Source organism: Cydia splendana, chromosome 8 (genome assembly GCF_910591565.1).
Source record: "Cydia splendana chromosome 8, ilCydSple1.2, whole genome shotgun sequence".
NCBI lineage: Eukaryota > Metazoa > Arthropoda > Insecta > Lepidoptera > Tortricidae > Cydia > Cydia splendana.
This window is the reverse complement of record NC_085967.1, coordinates 20006268-20031274: the sequence shown is the minus strand read 5'-3', so window position 1 is coordinate 20031274 and position 25007 is coordinate 20006268. Positions and strand designations below refer to the sequence as shown.

General features: G+C 37.6%; 1 protein-coding gene across 3 annotated transcripts in view; it reads left to right on the top strand.

Annotated features, from left to right (window-relative positions):
• The first annotated feature begins 10205 nt into the window (after positions 1 to 10205).
• The window catches only part of LOC134793022 (uncharacterized), an 83983-nt gene continuing 69181 nt past the window's right edge, over positions 10206 to 25007 (top strand). For all 3 annotated transcript variants that reach the window (XM_063764549.1, XM_063764547.1, XM_063764550.1), the window contains exon 1: positions 10206 to 10508. The gene's annotated coding sequence lies outside the window, so the exon portion shown is untranslated. The remainder of the gene's footprint in view (positions 10509 to 25007) is intronic.

Here is a 25007-nt window from a genome sequence, read left to right as displayed (position 1 = left end):
TATCACTTGCCCCCTCTAACGCATAAATGTGTCCCTTGGAGTGGCCGGCGCTGGCCCATCGTGTATTGGAGCCAATAGGGTTAACCCTTTTCCAGGCATAGTACCTACGATATATCGACCACAATCACATACGCGCCAAAAGAATTTCAACTTTAGCATTCCGATTTAAGGTTCAAATTAGATTGCACTTTCGGGAAATGTGACTTGCCTTCAAATGAATCATCAAAGCTGGATTAATTGGAATATATAGTTGGTCAGGCAGATCTTGTCAGTAGAAAAAGGCGGCAAATTGGAAAAATGTAGGCGCGAAGGGATATCGTCTCATAGAAAATTTGAATTTCGCGCCTTTTTCTACTGGCAAGATTTGCTTGACCTATATTTGGATTTTTTGGGAAAACCTTGTAGATTGGTGCGGCCTGGAAATGGGTTAAACGGTTTTTGTTTTGATCTCAAATATTTATAATGAAATTGTTGATTGTTTACAACTTTTACAATTATATATTATATATATGTAATATTGTAACTTATGTTTAACGTGAGCAGTGATGCAGCTTGCAGCTAAAGTAAGGACGATGAGCTCGAAGAATATCGTACATTGACCCGCCTGATCCTATCTCTATCGCACGCGCCTAATTATATTGCTGTATCGCCGGTACCGGACCGGACCGGATAGTCTTATGTATCTTTCAGTAGGAGTAGCAGCGAAAGAGCTATTATTGTTTGTCCTTGTCACAGTCTCACATTTTATTTGTTCCCCACCGTTTTTTTAGTATGGATTATGCTGGGCAACAAATGAATTCGACCAATCACAGTGTCGCATTTGCGTATGTTTTGTGCCTCACGGTGGCACGCGTATACCACTTCTACACGATCCTATCTTCTATGATCGCCGATGATACCGGCTATGCCACTGTGCGAGCGGGACACCCAATATATAATCTGACAAAAAAGAGTAGAAATTAAAAAATGGCAATACTGTTGTAGTGTCGTCCCGTTTCCTTAGATTGATTTGAAAGGGACGACACTACAGTATTGCCACTTTTAAATTTCTACTCTTTTTTGTCAGACTATATGCGTGTGAGTTATAGTCTGAATCTTTAGGTATTTAAATAAAAGTAAACAAAATCTACCCTAAAATGGCTCCTTAAGCCAGTTGAGGGTAGATGAAAATATTACACGATCAAATAATGTAGGTTAAAGTCATGTCGTTCAGTGACATATCCAGGCGGTTTAGTATTTGGTTGGTTAAGCAATAAATGTTAGAACTACCCGAAAATGTACAAATTATTTGATTACTATTATTTAAATACCTAAACATACAGAGTATAGAGACTGCAACGGACAGGTCAATGTACGAAATTCTTAATGCTTAGGCATCCTTGTTTTAAGGGGCCCACTGATTAACAGTCCGCCGGACGGTATCGGCCTGTCAGTTGTTCGGAACTGTCAAAGTTTTGTTCTAACTGACAGGCCGATACCGTCCGGTGGACTGTTAATCAGTGGGCCCCTTTAGTGTGAATTGTGATAAGTTTTCAGAAATAAGCCCACTGTGTCTGAATGTTAGTAGTACCTAAAACTGCATACTTAAGGGTGGTCCACCTGTCAAATGTCTAGGTCCAATGAGCATAGCGTCTCACTCTCTCATTACGCAAAATGTGAGATGCAAATACACATTGGACCAAGAAATTTGACATTTGGAATACCACCCTAACTCAGAAAATATCGTAAGCGAGGATGTTTGCTGAAAACGATCGCATTTTAAGAAAAATATACAATGTAATACCGCGTGAACATAATGATATTTTTTTTATATAAATATGCATTTATACAATAATCTAAATTAATCATGTAATTGAATTCAGTATTATGAGTAACTTCATACATTTTCTTAACCTAAATTGTGAGAATATTTGAATTTGATTCGAAGTCATTATATACAAGAGTTTTCGAGAATAGAAACATATTGAAAATGAGAATATTGCTAAATGACGTCGATTCAAATGGCAAATTAAATGCAATATGAGAGAGAATTATCGTGCGAATGATCTGTTTAGGCTTGTTACAAATTATGGGCCTTCTTGTTTAAAGTAAACTGCATTTGAACGCCTAAAACGTCTTATCACGTCGTAGGAAGTAGAGTCAACGCTGCGACGTGTATAGACGTCAAGATATCGGACAGTGGTAAACTAAAAGTGAAACGAGTGAAAAACGCTTTTTTAAACGTCTCTGATTGATTAAAAATATTTAAACATTGTTACTGGTGAATTCTTAATATGACTTGAGAATTTTGTGCCGTTAAGATTGAACATTCTTACGGTAGATGTCGCTATGCGCCTCTCTGCCCGTCCACGACTTTGCGCGACCGGTGGCGGCGGCGGTGGCAACCATAGGTCCGATCGCTGTGTCTCGCTCTAACCTATGGCCGCCGCTTGCCGCCGACGCCACCGCGCGATGTCGTGGCCGGGACGTAAGCTTTGTATTAAAGCTTCGGTAGCTCAGTTAAGAGCGATAGGACCGGTGTTCCAAAAAGTACCAACATCGAGGCTTGCCCGAAGGGGTGAATTTTTTCATTTTTCTTTAGGCTCAGGTGGGATAAATACACGGTGGCCAAAAAATAAGTACATTCACGGTGCCAGGGAGGTTTTGGGATTTTACTGAGCCACTTTTACTATGGGACCAATCCAGAAATCGTGAAAAAAATTTTGGCTGTTTCATACATTTTGGCTGGTCCATTTTTGTATGGGAGAGTAAATTTCTTTTTCGCGATTTCGGGGCTGGTCCCATAGTAAAAGTTGCTCAGTATAATCCCAAAACCTTCCTGGCAACGGGAATGCACTTATTTAAGACGGGTAAAAATAAGACAAGGTTTTTAACACTCAACAACATCTATATTTTACTCATATTCCATTTAAAAAGAAACCTTATTGTGTGTGAACTTCTTTTTAAATGGAATGAAATGGAATAAGTTTTTGAGTGCTCAAAACTTTGTCTTATTTACCCCACCAGACCCTAATTTAAAAATTTCTAGTATTTTTTACAGACATCTGATTGATCAAAAAATAGTTTTAACCATCACAAGGTCCCATAATTTGTCAAACCTTTAAAGAGTCATTCTCACTATTTGATAATAATTCCATAAATCATAAATGCAGTATTGTTGTATATAGTTGTACATGTCCAGTGTAATATAAGGATCAATTGTTGTACATGAACTGTTCGGTAGTTTCGTGCCCAAAACAAGCAACGACAGAGTGAGGCAGCGCCACCATGAACGTCACAATTCTTATTAAATATATAGTATTTCGGTGCGTCGTCAAGGTGACTCTTTACAGTCTCCGTACACCTATTGAGGCGGAAAAAACTTTTCACCACACCAGCTGGTAAAGGCTCTCTTGATGGTTCAAAAACTGATGAGAAACTTGCATTTTATCCATGTGTGGGGCAAAGTAATCAAATGCAAATTTTGAGTTGTTTCCTTATGTTGGCTCGTAGAATTAACTTTTAAATGATAATTTTGAATGATAAATATTTAATAAAATTCATTTTGAATTGATTTGCTTTGATTTTCTTTGATATTTTACAGATAGTAATTTTCCTTGTGTTAGTGTGGTGAAAATTTTCGCGTTCTACTCGGTGGCTAAATTTGTTTAACCCTCGTGCCTTGAATGAAACCCTCGCAACGCTCCAGATTCAATTTTTGAATCTGTCGCTTGCTCGGGTATCAATATTAGCACGAGCGGGTAAACAACAACTTTGCCCCTTTGTTAAACAAATAACTATTTCCTTATGACGTCAAGAATCTAGTCGGGTGGTCTTTTGGGCATGAATTGTTAGTTGTATGGAGTGAAATGTAAATATGTGCAGATGTTTCTATCGTGTAGATGAATTTAAGAACAAGAAACTTAATTAAATATATGTATTATAAGTGGTTTGTTGTTTCATTTGTTTTTGCTTACGGAAGAAACTTATAAGCGCGCGGTTGTTACGGAATGTATAGTCTATCGATTTGAAGCAGGCCCCAACGGCTAATCCTTTGTCTATTGTTAAGTAAAACCGCACGTCCTACTTACCTGCAAAGAAGGGTCTTAATTATTCTAATTGGCACCTGAGCGGGGGCTAGTCCAACGCTCAAAAAAACAGTGTAGGTGCGCTCTCCGATAACGCGCCTTTGTTACGCATCTCAATGACACATTTTAGACTGGTTCTGTAGCGTTCGACTCGCCGGCACTCACTACTGACAATGAGTGCCGGCGAGTCCAACGGAGTACACATCCTAGCAAAATATTTTTCCCATTAGTTCATGTTGGATCTTATTGCAATTACTATAGGAGTTGTAATTTAATAACCGGTTAAAGTGAACGAACGATTTTTTATGCAGGTGGTAGCACGAGCGGGTTTAGTCAACAATACTTACTTAATTTGGAAAAAATATTATACTTAATTTATATTATTAATACATCTTCACACATACCTAATTAATATATTAGGTTGTTGCATAATTATTTTCCCACTTTGGAATAAAACTATTTTTTTTTGTAATAATTATTGATTGAAACAATTTTATTAATCGGCAATATAATCACCATCATTATCTAGAACATGTAACCATCTGCTAGGCAAAGTTTCAATACCTTTAGCCCAGAATGAAAGTGGCTGAGAGACAAAGAAGTTGGCAAGGTCATTTTTTAGGTCGCCGGAATTTTGAATTTCTTTTTTCGAAGATGATGTTTCAAAGCCCGAAAAAGATGATAGTCGGAAGATGCTAGATCAGGGCTATAAGGTGGATGAGGTATTGTTGTCCAACCGAGCTCCTCTAGAAATTTACAGGTCGTTTTCGCCGTATGTGGTCTTGCATTATCATGAAGTAATGATACTTCGAGTCGTTTTGGTCTTTTTTCTTTAACAGCGTTCGCCAACTTCTGTAGTTGATTCACGTAGGCTTCGGCATTGATAGTCTGATGGTGGTCCAGTAACTCCCACAGCAACATTCCTTGCGAATCCCAGAAAACTGACAGGAGAAGTTTCTGGCCATGCGGACTGCTTTTCGGCTGTGTTGGTGGCCGTTTATCGGAAGGCATCCAAAAGGCTTTTCGTGTAACGTTCTCGTACAAGACCCAGGACTCGTTTCCAGTGATGATTTGGGGATGAGTTTGGGGGCGCAACAGCAGACTTTCACAAATGTTGACTCATAATGCACGTTGAGCATCGGTCAAAGCATGAGGCGTCCATCTTGACAAAACTTTACGGTAACCCATCGACTGCAGATATTTAAGAGTTTTCTCTAAATCCCTGGTATCCGGATGCAACTCAAGCTCGCGCCGCAATGCTTGTTCCTCATACGGGGCGACCAGTATGAGGAATGTCTTTTAGACTTGTGTCTCCTTCATTAAAACGCCGGAACCAATTTCGTACTGTGCGATCGGTAGTAGTGTTTGGGCCAAAAGCAGTGTTAATCTTATTTGCTGTTTCCCTAGAACTGGTTCCCAATTGGTGTTCGTATAAGTAAATCACTCGAAGATGTTGTTGGTCCATTTTTTCGATTTTAACTAAATAACTGTAACAAGCCCGCGCTTATACATATACCCTACGTGAAAGATTCGAGAACATTCTACTATACACTAGATTTATTCTAGAATATTCCCGAGACTACTGAAAATATCAAGAAAATTTTGAAGTGGGAAAAAAAATATGCAACAACGTAATACATATAAGTATAGATACTACCTGTAATAACGCACGAGCGATAACGAAATTTTGATTCTCTGGTCGTCTCCCTCTGGTCTAAAGAAAAGTACAGTAGACAATTAAGTACAGCATTTAAATCTCAAATTAAATTTTATTTTAAAACTTTTATTTAAAAAACTTATGAACTCTCGCAATGTTTCGCAATATATTATTAATATTAAAATCACACATTTCGTCACAAATTGGTGTCTAATCTGATTTTAACGATTCACCCAACTAGACAGCCTGTCGCCACATCGACCTTAATTTCATACTAATTGATATATTACTTTAAATTTTTCCTTAACTGGGTATAAGAATTTCACCCACTAGCCTAGTATTCTACTAATTTCTAGTGCACATTCTAGTGTCGTCCCACTTTAAATAAAAGATCGTCACGGCCTCGGGTCACGGCGAATAACTAGTAAAGTCTATTTCAATAGAACTTGCTAACTATGTAAACAAACCGCCATATTGAAATTGTCTCTGAATGATGAATTTACTAGTGATGGGCAAGACTCCTACTTACTACTTTACTAATGTCAAACCATATCGAATAATAAAATACCAAAAGTAAAAAACAAGTAGTTACTTATTTTTAATTTGTTTCATCACGATTAGAAGACAAATTAGTACTTAATAATGATGTATTGATGTATTTTATAACCGCAGCGGTAGGTACAGATCGTGGGTTGGGTAGTGTATAGCGGGTTTATATCACAAAATTAAATTACGTTGTTTGTTTACATAGTTAGCAAGTTCTATTGGAATAGACTTTAGAGATGCCACGTATATTCGGCAACTGTTCGGTATTCGGTCTAATGTTGCCTACTATTCGACCGAATACCGAACATCTGTTGCACCTACCTAAAAAGAAAAATTACACATTAAAAAAAAAACCAAAAGTTATAGTCTGTATCTTTAGGTATTTAAATAAAAGTAAACAAACAATTTGTACATTTTCGGGTAGTTATAACATTTATTGGTTAACCGACCATTTACAAAACCACTTTCGACGTGTTGCCTTCCTGTTACACTTACGTACGAATTTACAAGTGCGACAGAGAGGCAACATGTCGAACGTGATTCGCGAGGCCCTCAAATGTCGACTCCAGTCGGTTCAAATACTATTTTGGCGGCGTGTTGGACTTTTTGCGTTATAAATATATACATATTATGTGGTGTTATTTTGTTCATTGTTGTGGTGGTTTTGGAGATTTGCTCCTCGTTCCGACGCGAACGATAAGGCGACAGCTTACTTTTATTTGCATATTTTGATGATTGCCTTAAGTTATAAGCTTTTAAAGTTAGTTATTTCAATAAATTCAGGTACCTTTAGGTATTGTTGGTAAATACTTCTTCGTGGTCGTGACCTCATGTCTGAGGGACGTGACTCCTATGGGTTATTCTTCCTACCACTGCTCTCTCTTGGTAAATACATTAAGCCTTGAATACATCAAGATTTTTGAGTTCGCGTGGGGCTTTTAGTCGGAATGAGCTCCCAGTCGCCTACTCTGCAAAGGTTAATCCGGCACTGTTTTGAACGGTAAAGAACTCGGGGTTCGCTTTTGGTAAGCTTATAAGGGATAGACAATGGTATATATTATTTCACTGGTTTCACTGTCCCTCTTAGTCGAAAAGTAGAAATATAGCAAAAGTGTCCGGCGAAAGGAAATATGTAGGTATAGGTAGTCGAGTAACGTATGAATTGACTTGTGACTTGGTTAAGATACCTATACCATACCTATGAGATGAGGATCAAATCAAATCATAACTGTCAAGAATATATTCTTATCTACCTAATAAACATTACAATTAAAATGTTTAAATTATACATAAAAATAAAAAAACCCTAAAAATAATTAAAATAAAACTTAACCTACACTAAGCTTAAAATAACCCACCCTGCATCGTACCTGGCTCAAAGGTCCCCATAATGCCTGCAGCATTCCCCCGCTGAACTGCTGTGGAGACCTGTTGAACCAAGTACGACCCAGAGCGAGGATCCCCACCTCTCTCCCGCAAACGCCGGCCTATATCCCCAAAAAGTCGGCGAGCTTCCACTCCCCACGGCCCCGCTGTCTCTAGTGCTACCGGCACAAAATCGTAAGCAGATGCCAGTGCGGAGTATTTAACGTGCTTTTGCTTGGCAGCAGTCTCCGCTGCCGAACCAGCACAACGCATGGTCTGCCCCAAATGGGATGCAGCGAACGTGCTCACGCAAGTTGCATCCCACAAGAGACAGCGTCCTCTCCGCCACGGAACCAACGTAAGGCCGTCCGGCCTCTTCCCATCCGTGCGACTGAGACCCGGCGGCTCCAACACACAGGGAATGTTTGCCGAAACCATGGCCCTCCGCACAATCTCATTTATAGAGTGGTATCTCGGAAAACGGCCAGCGCATCGTCGGCAACTCAGGCCATGATGCCCGTTCTCCGCCACCCATGCTCCGCAGCCACAGCGGTGAGGCTCACACACTTTTGCCCCCAATCTGAGTGCCACAGCTATTCTCAGCGAGTCATTGTCTAGCATGGTACCCAGTTGAGGTGAGGGCAATACATGGAGCCACGCCCCTGATTCTGGCTCCGCGATGGCCTTGAGACGCGCCAGATCTGCTCCCGAGGCACCAGACACCAATGAGCTGTATACGTGTTTGCTCCACACGTCGTCCCATTTCCGCTGAACGGCAGGGTTTTGAGGCCGCAAATCGCCCGGGACTGTGACCGACCATCTTGCCAGCGCTTCAGCAACGAATGGGACCGGGGAATTGCCACCATTCAAAGAAAAAATGCGAGTGACAAGACCCTCAGCTCCAAACGAAGACGCAAGAAACGCCACTAGTCCCACATTCTCCACGCGACGAATCCCCAAACCACCGTGCCGAACAGGTAGTGCCGCCTGAACCCACTGTGCTTCACTGAGCTCCACGTTCAGAACCAGCTCCAAGGTCAACTTCAGCTGTCCATCTAACTCCCTCGCGTCGTCGACAAAAAGCCACGACAGCGACGTCCGTAAAATATAAGTCATCCGCGGAGTGGCAAAACAATTTCGCAACAATGTTAAAGCGACATGGGACGACAGATTTCCTAAGTGACCCCGCACTTTTTAGTCTTTGTTAGGTTCTTATCTTACGTTCGCCCGAGTTATATAGTAAAATATAGATGGTCAAGCAAATCTTGTCAGTAGAAAAAGGCGCGAAATTCAAAATTTCTATGAGACGATATCCCTTCGCGCCTACATTTTTCAAATTTGCCGCCTTTTTCTACTGACAAGATCTGCTTGACCAACTATAATTTTAGTTAAAATAGTTTTTTTAAGTATGTTTACTATTTAGAAATGCTGTCAATTAAAGTATCAATCTGTAAGTTGTGTGAAAATAAATGCATTTGTTTAGAACCCCTCTTCCGCTCCTCGATCGTCACTTGCGCCGGCGCCGGTTTCAAGTATTACCTGTAGATGCCATCGCCGAATGTGTTGCTCCGCTAAACTTATATTACATATCAAATAAATTTTATTGGAGATGACACCTGACACACCTTAAACTCCCATACCGTATCGAATGTGCTGCAGTTTTTTTTTAATTTTTCGGATAAGGTGCGGCAGACCGAGATGGTATTTTTTTGAAAAAAAAAAAACATTTAAAAGCAGCTTTTATTTATTTCACGAATAACGATGTGAAGTAGGAATATTGTAATGAAGATATGGAAGGAATCTGGAAGATGTGATCACCTTAACTTGACAACGTTTAAAATACTGAACGTGAACAATAAATAAATGTATGACATAAATTAACGGAATAGGTAAGTAATTATACTTAACGATTGAGCGCCGAGGAGGTTTGATACTCACACTTTTCGTCTTTTATGTCGATTTAAAAGTAATTTTTATTTTTGTCTCTATCTTAATTGTAAAGTCTGGTAAACAAAAATTGTACCTAGTAGACTTAATTGCGTGATAATGTTACTGTAGAAATATCTGATTTGAGTTTTTTAGGTTGGTTAGTCTTACAAATATTAAAACTATACTGGGTCAAGCAGATCTTGTCAGTAGAAAAAGGCGGCAAATTTGAAAAATGTAGGCGCGAAAGGATATCGCCCCATAGAAAATTTGAATTTCGCGCCTTTTTCTACTGACAAGATTTGCTTGACCGTCTATATATTCAAGACAACTTACAAAGCTGCTCTTAAAAAAAACTTACAAGTAAAAGTAATAGAGCCACATTCGAATTTTACAAATTTGATTTGGAATTGATTATTGATTAACTTCAAATTAATGTCAAATTGAGTTGAATTTTTTAAAGTTCATATTACCCAATTCTAGAAAAGCTAAAGAGACAAATGCAATTAGGGATTCTTTTCTTTTGCGATAAATCTAGCTTTCCCGCGAACAGCTAGGGCCTTGAAAATTAAAATATGTTTACTATCCGATGTGTAACTAATTAGCATCAAACGTCACCGAACAGTTACAGTTACCAGCGATGGACAAAGTCAATTATAAAGTCGACGTCCTGCGCGACTAAGCCAGTCTCGAACGCCATTCAAAACACCGCTGCCGATGCGCCAGCCGCGTCAAAAGATACCAAAAACAAAAATCGATTTGGGATCCATCGCGATTCGGAGTCCGGGCACGCACAGCGCCCTAGGCCGGCCGCCGCGACGCGCCACTGACACATTTCTGTGGTTACGCGCGCCGTTTGAATTTAGAATACCGCTTTTAGTTTTCGAATTGTTTTTTTTTATCGGTGAAGTGCCTGTGAATTTGGTTTTTGGTGACTTTTTTGCGAGGTAAGTGGATATTTGTGTATTATTCTAATGAGACATGTATTAGGGTGTATTTTTTTTTAATTTGGTAATAAATTGCAAGATTTTAGTGTAGTAATTGAGAGCAAGGTTTTGGTGTGCCAATTTCACTTTTTTTTCTACTTTAGGATTTTTTTAGTGTGCCAATTTCATGTTCTTACATATTTTATTTTAATTTTTTTTTATTTATACTTACGTACCTACAAAAAAAATCAGTGATAGTAGGTATTCCATTTTACTACAAGAACTTCGAGCAAAGCAAGAAAAATATTGTTACTTCAGCTTGGCGGCTAATGCGTTTATTTTTGTAGGATGTGTTACATATGTACGATAAATAGTTGCTTCAGCTTCAGTAAACTAGTAACAATTACCTACCTGTAGAGTTTTTTCGTAAATAATGCAACGATAGTGTTATATAATATAATTCTACCCGTAGTACAAAATAGCCCTAAAAATACTTTAGCCGACAATTACACGTCATTAACGCACCTTATCAAAGCTTTTAAATTTTTGCTGGCATTTACACTACATCTAGCCAGAGACCACACGCTGAGTTAAGGCTTCTACAGACGTTACAACACTTGCAACAAATGATATGATTTTTATATAATTGCTGGCAAAGAAGGAGCAACGAATTCAATCGATCGACCAAATACCGCAATGTATTGCAAATCGCATGCGATTATCGGTGACGTTTGGAGAGGCCTTATGCTCTTGTAGAGCATTATTAAGACAGTTCATGTTTACTGCGTAAATATTTGTCGTCGAGAAAGCTATTAATAGAGGCTGTGCGGAATCAAGCGTGGAATATACTCATACGATGCTCATACGGGAACCAATATGTTCTATGACCCTTCTCTTTCCGCACAAATTCTAAACCACATTGGCAATACTTACTCTAAGAACAAATTAAATTACCTTCTATAATCATATTTTAATTTTTGTTGACGCTGGTTCGATTCCAGCCTAGGACACTGGAAGCCTTCGTATATGACATTTATTTCGGTTTTACCTCGCCTATGAATACCTAACAAAATAGACGAAATAGAAATCGCCAATAAAAAGAATCAACAAGCACTCAAACCGGTAATAAAACGGTTTATAGTCTGTGACATTTCCAATTTAAAAAAAAGATCGATTCGCGGGAAGAGTGGCAGACGCTCTACGCTTTATAATGTAAAATACGATTACCTTGTTTGTCAGTATATTAAATTTGTATGATGTTATTGCGGCCATTAATTAATAAATGCACATAAAAAGCTTTCAAAGTATGATGCTGATGACTTTTCCATTAAATAAAATTGAGCCCTGTCAACTCTTCATGCATACATTTTGAATTGGCAGAAGATTACCGGATTGAAGGCCGATCCTCCAAAAGGTTAACGTCTACCCGCTGTGATAGGCAAGACAAAAAGGCCGCCATGAATTATACTTGATATTGGAATCACTAGATAATAAAATTATGATAAGCACATCACACGTTAGCCGATTTTCTTTCAGAAATTCAGGGCCTGAATTCATATGGTCATTTAATAAAATTAAGATTACTATCTACATAGATATACAAGACATAACTATCACAATTTTTTTTAATTAAGTGTCTACTTTTAATACTACAACTTATTTAAGCATACATTTTAGAATTCATTGCAACATCTTAATTTTTTTAAATCGTCTTTGCGATTTCAATGGTTTTTTATTTACTTACTTAAATAAACGGAATTAAAGGTAAAAACAATGAAATTATATCGCGGTAGACCCGTTTGTGTAATTAAATATGTGTACAAAACGCGAGAGTTTAAAGTGTTATAAACTGAAGAGACTAGGAAAAGTGCAGTTAGGTGCTAAAAATGTAATTACCTATAAGCCTCTTATAACTGACTAAAATTAAAACGATATAATATGAATAAAAAACTATAAATCTACTATTTCAAAATAACAAAATAAAAATAACAGTAGATTTCGGACGCCCACTATTCTTCATCTTAAAGACCGATTCTGTTTAAAAAAAAAAGATAAGGTTTTGATATTGTTTTGCTGTTTTGGTGATGATCTTGAAGATCGCTCGATGATTGGTGCATATGAATGAAATGAATGTCATGCGTCAGATGCGGGCCAATCACCAAGACGATCGTCAATATTGTACCTATCAGAACAAGGTGAAAACTTTAATAAATGGTTGTGTCAGAATCGGTCACACATTAACAAGTTAATCACCCCAAACATAAATATGAATGAAGCCATACAAAATACATACATTATTAAAATATTAATTTCAGTCATAAATCCTCTCTTTAAACATGAGCACGGGTTGTCATAAACAGAAGTATCGAAATGGAATATAAAACATTTTTATTGCGTGCGAAATGTCACAGTCACAGTCCTTGTTTGCGATCTTGATGCGATTTATTTCAAAACGGGATTTAACTACCTGTAGGCAGTGTAGGTATACCTATCGGCTCGATTCGAACTTTAAGACACGTCAAATATTTGGACTAGATACGATATGCATTAGATATATGTCAGTGTCAAAAGTGACGTCTCTTCAAACAAAATCTCCAGATAGTTTATACTTAGGCCTTCCAAAATTGAAGCGCTTAAATTGTAAAAAACTGACTAATTTCCACAATGAAAAAACTTTTTTCCAATTATCCATTTCCAAAATAAATAAATTAAATAATAAATTAATAAATATTAGGGGACATCTTAAGGCCCCTGTACACACTGGGCCAGCGCCAGCCAGTCCAAGGGACGCAGCCATGCGGTAGAATGAGATAGCAATATCACATGCTCCCTCTAACGCATAAAACGCGTCCCCCAGACTGGCCAACGCTGGCCAATTGTGTACAGGGGCCTATACACAGATGAACCTAGCCCCAAACTAAGCAAAGCTTTCCTTAATTTTCTATGAAAGTTAACTGATATTTCCGAGAAGTTTTCGAACTTTCCGCAACGTGCATATCTGTAGATTCTTATCTCAATATTATCCCAGTTTATGAAAATATTTTCTTCGGAATTAGCAACATTCAAATAATATTCACACCTGAATGAAGATATTGTTCATAATCTAGTTCCTTTTGGACTACCTATATATAATTTGTGGGTTTTAAGCCTAGTCCAGAGATGGGACAATTTTTTCGACAATCTGATAAAATAGGGCGTGCAGACGCAAACGATACATTTGGCTCGCCGATTTGACCGATATTACCGATAAAATAGAGGTGCGGACGCAAGAATACTAATTTGTGACGCTAGTATTTTCGGCATTTAATTTAATTTAGAGGTAGTAGGAGATCCCACATATGGTCGACCTTCACCAATCTGTCTGATGGATGAAACTATGAAAATATGAAAGAAAATATGTTCCAGAACATAAATAAATAGGGTTGCCTAAAGAAATATGGTCAAGGCTATTTTTAATAAATTAAAAAAAAAATTTTTTTTCGTCAAATTTCACTGATTTGTCTGACGAACGAAATAAGTTTCAACGGAAAGTATACAACTTGTACAACATAAATCAACTAGGTTGCCTATCTTTTTCCGGTCACTATTATGTATAATGGTATAGGGTTGCCTGCGAAATCCGGTCACAAATAAGGGTTGCCAGGCTTTTAATTAAAATAAGAAGGGAAGACTTTTAGCGATAACTCATAAACGGCTTAACTGATCAAATTTGTTTTAATTTTATTTGATTGAGTTTTTAAGCACTATTTTCATGATTTTTTCCATATTTTTTGGATAGATGGTTCAAAAGTTAAAAGGAAAAACCTTTTTTTTTTTCTAAACGATTATTTCCGAAATGATTTTCTTTATCAAGAAATGTTGTTTAAAGACCCCTATTTATTTTGAAAGGCCTATCCAACGACACCCCACACTATGAGGTTGAAACGATAAAAAAATTATCACACACATTGTGTTTCTTTCAAAGCGATTATTTCCGAAAATATTCACTTTATCAAAAAATGTTCTCCTAAAACCCCTATTCATTTTGAAAGACCTTTCCAACAACATCTCACACCATAGGGTTGACTCGAAAAAAAAATCCTCACGTACATTTTGTTTCTTTCGAGGCGATTATTTCCTAAAATATTCACTTTATCAAAAAATGTTTTTTTGAAGAACCCTATTTATTTTAAAACTCATGTTAAATGACATCTTACGACATAGATATCAAACAAAAAAAAAAGAAAAAAAATGTATGTGACCATTTTTTTCGCTTCAACCCTAGAGTGTGGCATGTCATTGGATAGGTCTTTTGAAATAAATACGGTTTTTTAGAAAACATTTTTTGATAAAGTGAATATTTTAGGAAAAAATCGCGTCGAAAGAAACAAAATGTAGGTGAGGATTTTATTTCGTGTCAACCCTATGGTGTGTGATGTTGTTGGAAAGGTCTTTCAAAATGAATAGGAGTTTTAGAAGAACATTTTTTGATAAAGTGAATATTTTCGGAAATAATCGCTTTGAAAGAAACACAATGTGTGTGATAATTTTTTTATCGTTTCTTCTAACTTTTGAACCATCTGTCCAAAAAATATAGAAAAAATCATGAAAATGTTGCTTAAAAAAACTCAGTCAAATAAAATTAAAACAAACTTGATCAGTTAAACCGTTTATGAGTTATCGCTAAAAGTCTTCCCTTCTTATTTTAATTAAAAGCCTGGCAACCCTTATTTGTGACCGGATTTTCTATGCCATTGTATTTGCAATAAAATTACCATCATTTTGATGTATAATTCAAGCGTCAGACAGATGTGTGCAATTATATCATATCATATCATATCATTTATTCAGTAATGGTCATACATTGTCATTTATATATACAATTCACTTAATGAACTAAGGATAATATAGAAATAACTAAAAAAAAAAAAAAAAATTACATTAAATCGAAATCATTATCGATATAAAATAATCACCTCTTTAAAAACGGCAACCACATAATAGTGACCGGAAAAAGATAGGCAACCTAGTTGATTTATGTTGTACAAGTTGTATACTTTTCATTGAAACTTATTTCGTTCGTCAGACAAATCGGCGGCCGAAAAAAAATTATTAAAAATAGCCTTGACCATATTTCTTTAGGCAGCCCTATTTATTTATGTTCTGGTACATATTTTCTTTCATATTTTCATAGTTTCATCCGTCAGACAGATTGGTGAAGGTCGACCGTCGTCGATATATGTGGGATCTTAGACCAAAGGCTCAAATATCACCATAAATCTAAAATTGGTGATTAAATTGGAGATTGATGCCAATTTCATTTCTGATCAAATCGGTCGATTAGATCATCCCGTCTGGACTCCACTTATATACTTGGTCAAGCAGATCTTGTCAGTAGAAAAAGGCGGCAAATTTGAAAAATGTAGGCGCGAAGGGATATCGTCTCATAGAAAATTTGAATTTCGCGCCTTTTTTTACTGACAAGATTTGCTTGACCATCTATAGTTTGTGGGTTTTACAGTATATCTTTTCTAAAATCTGATACATTTAAAAACAATGTTGTCATAGAGTAGTATATAAACAAAATAGGATGATCTTGGGGAAGTGCCCATGTTAACAGCATTCCTTTTAGCTGGCAGATGATTATAATAATTATCATTAACATTGAAGAAGATTATGGAAAGACGCGTCGTCTCAGAAATATGTCTCAGAATCTTGGTACAGTCGAGATCATAAATATGTACCTAACGACCTAACTATACACATACCTTTATCCATTGGAATAAGGTGAAAAAATTTAAACATATTTATGAATTCAACTGCTTATTTTTATCACAAATATTTGTTTCAGAGTTTTGTGTGTATTTAAGCATTTATACATAACAATATTATATATATTGTCGTCTAGTACCAACAACACAAGCCTTTTTGAGCTTACTGCGGGACTATTTATTTTATTTAGGTACCTATTTATTTATTTATTACAGTCCCCGCAACAATTCGAAATCGATTTCTGTACTTTGCTGCAGTCGATCGTTCGATTGAATTCATTGCACCTTACGTAGTTGGTAATGTTATCAAAATCTCTTGCGATTTCTCACATAATCGTAAATCATACTATAGATGGTCAAGCAAATCTTGTGAGTAGAAAAAGGCGCGAAATTCAAATTTTCTACGAGACGATATCCCTTCGCGCCTACATTTTTCAATTTTGCCGCCTTTTTCTACTGGCAAGATCTGCTTGACCAACTATTTAAAAAGTTCTTTGGAAAATACTTAGATAAAGGCATAAAACTTCCCGAAGAAAGTGTTTTGAGAAAATACTATCTTACCAGAATATACAATGCGACCGTCAAGCAAATATTATTTACATATCTGTTTTAATGTCGGTTGAAATCTCATGCACTAATCGGCTGAGTGATTTTGGCGCTACGGTGGTAAAGTTGAGTAATCGTCCCATAGAAAAGTTAAATTTTGCGCCTTTTTCTACTGACAATGTTGATTGACCGGCTATAAATCGGGTTGGTACTTCAACCAACAGTAATGGTCAAGATTAGTCAAAAAAAAATTGGCTTCATGAAATTACAAGGATGTGTGATTAGGATTTAGGTTCGTTATCTCACTACATCAAGGAGAAAATAAAATAAAAAAACAAGAAAAGTATTAATATTATCTCTAGCAAAATGTAGCAATCGATGAATAGGAGTTTTAAATATACAGTTTTATACTTAGCTTAAAATATTTTAATGGTAGACAAATGTTTTTCTGTTAATAGTTTATTTACTAATTATTAACTTTAAGGTACCTATTGAAAAGATGGTTGTTTTGGTACACAGTTTCCTAGGTATTAAGAAAAAACATTAAAATGTAGGTTAATAGAACAAGCAAAAAGGAATATTTTAGTATTAGACTAATTAAAAAAACATTATTAGAAAAATATTGATGGAAAATCACAAACAAGATTCGGTTATCAGGCAATTTTTGTTTAAATGCCATTTGATGCGGTTTTTTGTGTGGTTTCGATTTCTTTATTATAAATTTTACTTCTGTTTTTTTCTGACATGTAGATTTTGTTCTAGAAGCTTTCTCGCTAATGTTTATTTGTTAGTATTTGACGATCTCATTGTGAAAGGATTATTATTAAATATAATCATTCAATATTTTTATAATTAGACTAAGATTGCAAGGCCTATTCAGGTACTTGAAAAGAATCCCATCAAAAACATTTAATTAAATATTATCACCAGACGTAAGTTTTTTGAGGCATAAACGAGTGTTTAAGAAAATGAAACATCGATAAATCTGTTATCGAGAAGTCTGTAACAGATTAATAATTAAAAGATGTAACTTCTACTTGTTGTAAATTACCGACCAATTTTAAGAACGCAAATCAATTACAAACTGGTACATAATTTCTTTATTACTATATTTAGTGTACTTAAAAATAAAAACTTAATCTGTAGTATACGATCGTTAATACAAAAAAATTGGCCAAAATCGATACTAAAATGTCAATGCGCAACAAAACTCTGCATTTAAAAGATCTTAAACAAAATCAGTTCCGTAAATACGTATACATTTTGATGCTTATATCTGTGGAATAAGATTCACATTTGTATACATGTTTTTATAATGTGAAGTACAATCTACTTTTCTAGTTTATTGTGGGTAAATGTCAATATCATAAATGCGTACACGCGAATCGTTAAGACTCTACCTACTTATCTACCTACACCTAGAGATAAGTGGCCACATTACACTTGAGGCGTATTTTTTTATTTATTAAGGCGTGATTGACGAGGTGTGATGTTTAGGGTTCCGTACCCAAAGGGTAAAAACGGGACCCTATTACTAAGACTCCACTGTCCGTCTGTCTGTCACCAGGCTGTATCTCATGAACCGTGATAGCTAGAGAGTTGAAATTTTCACAGATGATGTATTTCTGTTGTCGCTATAATAACAAATACTAACACCAGAATATAATAAATATTTAAGTGGGGCTCCCATACAACAAACGTGATTTTTTGTCTTTGTTTGCGTAATGGTACTGAACCTTTCGTGCGCGAGTCCGACTCGCACTTGGCCGGTTTATTTAATATTTATTTCATAAATGTCATCAAGTCAAGGTAGTTCTAATTGTCTTTTGTTATCACTAAATGCATCGATACGAATTTCATACATATTCTTGACGGCCTCCTGCCTAGTTGGTGGTGACCCTGCCTTCGAGGCCTGCCTTCATTTGTGTGTCTGTCTTCAGTTGAAAATCATCCCAAATTTGACTTAGTACCTATAAATAAATAAAATAATAATAATTTTAGCCTATATACGTCGCGCTGCTGGGCACAGGCCTCTTCTCTTGCGCGAGAGGGCTTGGGCTATAATCTCCACGCTATCCCAATGCGGACTTAGTACCTAAACTTAAACAATTATGAACCTCAGGCGTCGCCAAATCCTCATTTTAGCAACGAAAACTACCAGACATATACATATAATATAATTATTCTACTTGTAACCAATGTTCATGTCAAATTTCATGATTATTCAGAATGTCGTTTTAAATTGAGGGCGTAAATTTGAATTGTATGACGGCATGTGACTCTCAGGGAACCCTAAAAATAGCTAGCAGAAGGTACAGCTTGGCAAAAAAGAGTAGAAATTAAAAAGTGGCAACACTGTAGTGTCGTCCCTTTTAAATAAATTTATATAAGAGAACGGGACGACACTACAGTGTTGCCACTTTTTAATTTCTACTCTTTTTTGCCACGCGGTAACTACCTGACAGCCAGTAGCAGTATGTATCGTTTGTACCAATTTACATTTTATCCAGTATTTTTACAGCAATTTATGATTGTGATTATATTCCTCATTGAATTTCAATTCGTTCTTTTATACTGCGCTTGAATCGGAAATCGAAATGTTCTCTGACAATTTAATTATATAATGGGCCAATATATAAGTTTTAGTTTTTTTTTTATATTTGTACTTACATCTGGCTTGTGTGGTAGGACTACCGTCTAAAACCCCTAACGAATTACGACTCTGGGCCCGATTCGGATTTTGAAATAGACATCTATTAGACATCTTTTAGACATCACCAAGATACGATAACGATATGTTTAAGATCTAACCTGTCAAATTTGACATTTGCGCGATTCTGGAGATACTGTTGAACGATTTCCACAGGATATGACTTAGAGATCCAATTCACATCTAATAGATATCTTACTCTATCTAACGTAAAAGTGACATTGGTTGCCCGAATTGCGCTGCAAAAGAGAACTAGTTGATATCTAAACTATAACGTATCTAGAATGGCTCTAGTACGTGTCGTCTCTTGTGAATATCTTGAAGTTCGAATACGGCAGTCTGCCTTGTAGAGGCGCGCCGCAGGATCACTATCAGCATTCGACTGCGTACAATTAGGTACTTACTATATAGTAGGTATTTAAATGTCCGTAATCGACTAGGAATCGTAATAATCGCTAATATTTAATCAGTAATCATCACGTATAGTTTGTAATTTTTAAGGGGGTCAAGTATGATAATTTCTTTCACCTTTCTCGCTCCTAATACCAAACCCAGGGGGAATTTCAAATCAATGCTGAATGTCACTTACCAGAATGTCAGGGGCTTAAAGACGAAGCTTAAGCATTTTAGATTAAACTTGCTTTCGTTAAATTGTGACGTTGTCGCTGTGACTGAATCCTTTCTTACCGATTCTGTTGATGATGCTGAGCTTTCCTGTGGTGGGTGGAGCGCAATGCGTCGAGACCGTGCTACTGGTTCGCGTGGAGGTGGTGTGATGTTTGCCGCACGCCCTGGACTCAATATGAAGAGGCGTCGAGACCTAGAGACCCCTACTGGGGAGGACCTGTGGATTTCTTTGACTTTTGCCGGCGTCGTTTGTTACCTGTGTGTGGTTTACATTCCTCCTAGTGCTACAGACGATAAATACATGTGTTGGTTCCAAACTGTAGAACAAATGTTTGACAAACTAAATGGGGTTGTGATCATATTTGGAGACCTAAACCTAAATCCACTTTATACGTCGCAAAGTATTCAATGTTATTACTCTTATTTTCTAGCAACGTGTGGCTTGTATGAGATGAACGAAGTGACGAATGCGTATGGCGGTAAATTAGACGTTGTGCTGGTGTCAGAGCGTATCCGTAATGTAAGTGTCTCTGAAATCGCAGGAGGTGGATTGGTACCTAAACGGGATGCATATCACCCGCCGTTAGAGATATTGGTCCCTTTAAGTGAAGTTACGCTGCGACCGACTTCGGAGCGTATTAGTGCTAGTAATTTAGATTCCCGGCAAGACTGGGATTTTAAAAAAGGAAACTATGAATCGTTGTATAAATTAGTGTCTGCAGAGAATTGGCAAGAAGTTCTTGAGGCTAAAGATGTTGATACTGCAGTAGACGTCTTTTATAGGGTAATTTATAGTTTTTTTGACATCTGTATACCTAGAAAGGTTCGCGCAAACAAGACTGGTAGACGCTACCCAGTATGGTACACAGTTGACCTAATTGCTGACATAGCGCGGAAAGCTAGTGTTCACCGGACCTGGAAGGCTACCAACAATTTAGATGCATACAACAAGTTTGCCCAGCTTAGGAAAAATATTAAACAAAGAATTGCCTCGGCGTATGATAGCTACGTCGATCAAGTTCAGAGTAAGGTGAAAAGTGACCCTCGCTCGTTCTGGCAGCATGTTAATACTCTTAAGTCCAGGGGTGGATTTGCTAATGAAGTCGTATTGGAAGGGCAGCGATTTACTGGAGTCGAAGCAGCTGAAGCTTTCTCTAAGTTTTTTTCTAGCGTATTTTTGTGTGATTGCCCTCGACTAGATGTAGACTCGCTTCAAAATTGCAACCAGATCGGTTCGGCGCAATGTATTAATATTACAAACATATCTATTCAGGAGGTTATTGCTGGTATAAAGAGACTGAAAGCTAGTAGTTCTATTGGACCTGACAATATTCCAGCGTATATACTCAAAGGATGCATAGACCAGCTAAAAGTTCCTATTCATTTTATGTATAATTTAGCACTCTCGACTGGAACATATCCGAAGCTGTGGAAGACAACAAGGGTTACGCCTATCCCGAAGACTAGTGACACTGACAGTGTTGACAGTTACAGACCTATAGCTGTACTGTCAACATTGGCGAAGTTATTTGAGTCTATCGTCCATAAAATATTAGCAGTTCAGTTAAAACCCTTTTTGTCCAACTCCCAGCATGGTTTCAGAGCAAATCGCTCTGTTAACACCAACCTCCTAATATTGACAGACACTATCTCTGAGTATCTCGACAGGGGTAATCAGGTCGATGTCGTGTATTTCGATTTTAAAAAGGCTTTCGATCGCGTAGACAACGACGTGTTGATGAGCAAGCTGAATGCTCTAGGCTTCTCGCCAAAATTATTAGCTTTTTTTGCCAGTTATCTACGCGATCGAAGGCAGTACGTTCGACATGGGTGTTTTATTTCAGCTCCGTACCATACCAGATCTGGCGTAAGTCAGGGCTCGATATTGGGTCCTTTCTTATTTGGGATAATGATTAACGACTTGGAATCGGTCGTCAAGTATGCAAAATGTTTACTATATGCCGACGACTTGAAACTTATATATGATGTTAAGAGTAGCGGAGACTGTGCCTCTTTGCAAGACGATATTACTTCGGTGGTCAACTGGAGTATTGCAAACAAGCTTCTTTTTAACACAGCGAAGTGTTATGTATGTACTTTCAGTCGTTCCTCCACTCCTCTACATGCTCAGTACACACTGGGGACCGAGACTATTGATAGAGTTTTCTCTGTCAAAGATCTTGGAGTGGTTTTTGATGAGCGCCTCACTTTTCATGAGCATATGCAGACCCTCGCCAAAGGATGTTTTCGTAAACTAGGCTTCGTGATCCGCAATGTCAAGGATTTCCGTGATACTGGGGCCATTGCGATGGTTTTCAACGCCTTAGTGAGGAGCAAGCTTGAGGCCTCATCTATTATTTGGAACCCGTACGAGTCTTCTTACGCCCTACTTCTAGAGAAAATCCAAAAGGCCTTTCTGAGATTTATGTACAAAAAAAGATATGGGTACTACCCTTTTTTGTACCCAACAAAATTCATACTAGGCTGCCTTGGATATAATTCTCTAGAGGTAAGGCGTAACAACATCTTACTGACTACTGTTTGTCGCATACTGCGCGGTGACTCGGACTGCCCGGAACTGATAGCTCGAGTCGTGAGGTTGTACGTCCCGGATATTCCTCGAGTCTGTTTGAGGCCGCGAACGCGTCCACTGTTGGCCGTGCCGGCGGCGCGCACAGTATCGCACAGAAACTCGCCACTCCTCCGCGCGTTATCGCTGCTCAACGCACTCCTGACATCAGCACCAGAGTGTGACTTGTTTGCGTGGAGATGGGCGAATGTGTGCCGGGAGTGTCTGAGGTTTTGTGAGATGATGGATGAAAGGCTTTCCAGCACTTGCATTTGACTTTTAATGTTTACCTGTATTTTACTTTATATATATTTATTGTGTTTGTAATACGTAATTAGTTTAATTATGCGGTGTATTGGCATATGCTGTAATGCCGTGTAAATGTATTTAAATAATAAATAAAAAAATAAAAATAATTATAATATTAGTAGAGATAAATAAAAAATCGAAAACAAAGGCATGATCTACAATCATTATTCATATAAGTAAAGAGTGTATTAGCTCGCGGAACAACACATAATGTCACGGTCGCCGGCCAGTTTAGCTGACATTTGGTCGTAGGTGTCACTCACGCGCAACCGCGAACTGATTAGAGGTTTTTTGTTCATTTTAATAATAGATTATCATTTTAATCCTCGACATCCATGAAAATCAATGCCCTGCTCACCATTGAAGCCTTTGCCTGTCACACTTGCATCATAATTTCTAAAATGGTGAACTTTTATTAATTCTACTAGTCTTAATATTTCTTTGGCTTAAAAATTTTATATGTTGATTATTGTCTGAATTACAAACCCTTTAGCGCCAGACCTCTACCTAACGGCCTGGCCACGACATTGGTCTAAGGCGATCGGCGGCGGCGACCGGCGGTAAGTCGCAAAAACAATAACCCGGCGACGCATAATGCATGCCACGAGCCTTGTCGCCGAGCGGCAACGCGCGCGGCTTGCACCGGGCGACCGGCGGCGGCGGCGAGCGGGGCGGCGCGCGACTCGAACATTAGTATCGGGCAGCGCGGGCGATGCCACGACTTTAGAGCGGCGCGACCGGCCTAGGCGGCGAGACGGAACGAGCGGTGGCGTGCGGAACAAAACATTTTGTTTTTTTATCGAGCGACATGGACACGGAAGCGTTTATTATTGAAATTTTAAATGTACTTTCGCGTATTTAATTATGTTGTAACGTCTCCACATTCATTCTCGTGTACTCGTTTTTTTTGGGTGCTTTCTATACACAATATAATATAAAATACTAAACTAGATGTAAATAAATTTCTCGTCCTGTATTTAGCCCATGCACCCATTGACAAACAATTAAATATATTCTAGGCACTGAAGTGCCACTTTTGAAAAAAAAAAACATGTTTTAAATACGTCTACGTCCCAGCCGCTTCTAGTCGCTGCCGCCGCTACTGAATGTACGTGGCATGCCTGGCGGTCGCTCGCGTTTGCCGCGCCGCCAGCCGCCCCGCCAGTCGCCTTAGACCAATGTCGTGGCCAGGCCGTAATAGGTTCTAAGAGTTCTAAGCACTTCTAATCCGTTAAAAATCCTTATCGAACGAGCGAACGAAGCGAAGCGAAGTTCTTACATTCGACTTGGATCACGCGGCTGGCTAGCGGCACGTCCCGGCATTTCGATGTTTTTAAGCTGAACTGTCAGAAGATAGTTTGATACTCAAGAACTTAAGTAAATTTGTTCAAATTTAAATGAAATTGGGTAAACGTGTAGTTGAGGGTATTATATTTTAGTCATTAAATTATGAGCAGACACGATCAAGGGATTATTGAGGTAGAAGAGCTTAGAAGGCCAAAAAGCTGTTTGTGAGGGGTCTTGCTATTCTGGTCATTTTATTTGCAATAAACATGGTCGAATTTAGTATCAAATGAAAGTGCTCGGTTTGCACTTTTATAATATCGATTTTAAATTTACCATTTTTAAATAATTAGCAAGATAAAAATAAAATAATATAAACATAATATAGGTATTTGACATTTGACAGAAAATATTTCGGCTTAGCACAGATACAGTTTATTTTAATATCTATGATTTCTATGATGGCTTAAATCCAGGGGAGGGACAGTCGTATATAAAGCACGTTACTTTATTCGAAAAAATAGCGACATCTATATTACTTAACGCTAAACTTTTTTTTTAAATATGGCTTCACTTTATTTCGTCAGAACGTCTTAAAAGTCTTGTATCGAGGGCATGGATCAAACAAAAAAATATCTGTTACACAGATTATTTATGGCCATCGTTGCCATGGAGGCGATTGTCACAAAAAAACAACTTTGTCAAATAAAACTCAAAATATTATA